At 37.7% G+C, this 2,797-nt stretch overlaps 1 long non-coding RNA gene across 1 annotated transcript; it reads right to left on the bottom strand.

The window, feature by feature from the left end:
- Nucleotides 1-366: 366 nt before the first annotated feature.
- On the bottom strand, nt 367-2,134 carry LOC131253896 (uncharacterized). Its single transcript, XR_009175339.1, has 3 exons — nt 1,983-2,134; nt 527-622; nt 367-441 (listed from the first exon to the last, which is right to left on the bottom strand). It is a non-coding gene; the product is annotated as an uncharacterized LOC131253896 (long non-coding RNA).
- Nucleotides 2,135-2,797: the final 663 nt, after the last annotated feature.

Raw genomic sequence — 2,797 nt, 5'->3', positions numbered from 1 at the left:
ACAACGAAAGATAGCTTGGTGAACTTCTTGCACCCTGGGTACAATTCCCGATCGGCGTCTTCCACCAATTTGAAAAATTGTTGCGCTTCAGTATTAAGCCCCGGTGTAGGTCCATATTCTGCATCACTCTCTTGACCATCCAATTTATGTCCAAATGCATCTTCCAACAATCCGTGCATATCGTCGTATGGATCTGGATCATCACCTTCAACATTTGTAGTAGTAGGCATAAAAGAAGACGTAGCTTCTCCATGAAAACGCCAATGGGTGTAACTCATATTAAATCCATCACACACAATATGATCGTATGCTTCTTATCGAGACACCCAGTAGTTGTTGTTGCATTTCTTACATGAATATAGGATCCTCCTTCTATTACTTGCATTTGCAAATGCAAAATCTAGGAATTTCACAGCTCCACTTAAGTATTCGTTGCTCACCCTGAACCATCCAATGAAATTGGAGGAGATGTAAAAAAAATGCATCTTAACCAATGAGCCATAACAACTAAAAGTTATTGAGGTACCTTGACATACGAATCCAACTCTTATCCATCACTATGTTCCTTAGCCACTTCGAAAGACAAGTTGGTGGAAATACAATGTGGGCCCGACAAAGCTTCCTACGAAAGATTAACTAGAATGACTCACTTGAAGATTCACTATTGTCAAAGATTTACTAGAATTGACTAAATCAGTCACCCAACCAAGATCGGATAGATTGTAATGTTTTCATGTTCCCATTTAAATGCCCACATCGAAATTCCGACAGCATCTCCACATGTCTCTCCAGATATGTTAATCTCGCATTTTATTCTCATGTTAAGTATCCGCACAATGTGAGGATATTTGACATTAAAAATCAATTATAAAAATGCAATGCAGAACGAGCATGAACATTTAAATTAAGGAACCAAAAGCATTCTAATCTATCCAACCTTAAATGGTCATAACAGCGGTTCCCACCTTACAGGGATCTGTATATTGTTTTCCATAGGAAATGGACAGCTTTGTCATGGTCATAACAGCGGTTCTCACCTTCCAGGGACCATCGCTCAATCAAATCCTAAATTAGTTACCCATCCAAGGTTGGATAGATTGTAATACTTTCATATTCCTATTTAAACGTCCACGCCAAAAATCCGACAGCATCTCCCCATGCCTCTCCAGATAAGTTGATCTTACATTACATTCCGATACCAAATATTTAAAGCAATGTAAAGATATTTGGCATTGGATACGGAACGGAAGAAACATATCCAAAGAGAAACGAGGAGATGGACCGCAGATCAGACATGAACATTTAAATAGATTATATGAAAGCATACTATCCATCTAACCTTGAACTGTCCAAAATGGGACAATTTGAGCAATTTCTATGCCACCAAAAATACACCATATCTATGTATGGCCACATAGAAATCCTCAAACAGGTAACTAATTATCTAACTTACAAATCACAATCACAAGTCACAATTATAAACCAACAAGTCACAATAATAATTTAAGGGAAACAAATGTAATACATATAAAGGAAACTGTCCAATGTACTTGGTGGGTTAAGACCACTCTTACTAAAGAATGATTTGTTACAAGTTAATAAAATCATTAGATGGGTTGAGACAAGACTCTTATTAAAGAATGATCTGTTACAAGTTCCAGGAAACTGTGGGAAAGGAGAATGATCTGTTACAAGTCAGGAGTAAGCTAAGTATCTAAGCATATCCATGACAATAGCAAACAATAAAAGATTGCATATTGATTAGAAATTAAAAATTAAAAAATTAAAAAGCTATAAAAGCAGCTAATCAATGAAAAAATAAACATAAAAATTTTCATTTATAGCAAAGAGAACAATGCGAATAGGAAGTTACAGTCTGTTACATGTGTTGCGGTTTACCTTTTTTTGAGTGAAACTGTAGGCACTACCTTTCCGAAAACTAATGAGGAATATCATATATTAATGGAAATTAGTCACCTAACCTTATCTGTTTTGGACTTAGATGACTTGCGCACCAAAATGAGGTTGTTCAGAATCTTCAGATGTACTCGTAAATAGAGCTGCAAATATCCTGTTTAATCAAGAAGATATTAACCCTCAAATTTCAATTATTGTTACTGTCTAACTAGAAATTAACATAATTGTAGTAGGCCATATCATCAATAAACACACTTTCACCAATTATTTTCATTTGTTATTCAGTTGAAAAAATGGCTAACACCAAAACAAACCCTCAGATAGTCATGGATAAATGCATATCATTCCAGCTCTTGGGCTCTGCCTTCTAGCCTAGGGTAGAACTGCCTTAAACCTGAGGGACCCAGAGAATCAATCTGGAAGAAGATGAATCCCCTCTCTTAGGGCCATGGCTTCTACCACAATCAGCTGCACAGCCACTAACAGGTTCAGGATAGGAAGCATTCAGGTGAACACATCATCATTAGCAGTACCACAAATACCAATGAGCTCTGGTGTATCAGAAAAGTAAGCCACTTCTCCACCCTCAATCTGCGGAATAGACTGCAATATCTTCCATGTGTGCCATGCCCACTGAATGTGGACCACTCAGACATTGCTCAACTTCTTTTTTGCCACCAATATACAGGCTGGCAATGCCATGACAAATATAGTTCAATGTTGTGATTTTTAGCCATAGGCCCATCATGTGGTGGGCCATCAGATTAATGGTTCTGATTTCCCTAGAAGTGCTCCATGTGTGCGGCAGAGATGCTAGAGACAAGTGAGGAACAACTCCAATGAGGCTCAAAATCCTCTCAGCACCAGATTGCATATGGTC

The sequence above is a fragment of the Magnolia sinica genome, chromosome 8 (genome assembly GCF_029962835.1).
Source record: "Magnolia sinica isolate HGM2019 chromosome 8, MsV1, whole genome shotgun sequence".
Classification (NCBI taxonomy): Eukaryota; Viridiplantae; Streptophyta; class Magnoliopsida; order Magnoliales; family Magnoliaceae; genus Magnolia; species Magnolia sinica.
This window is presented reverse-complemented; position numbering and strand designations above follow the sequence as displayed.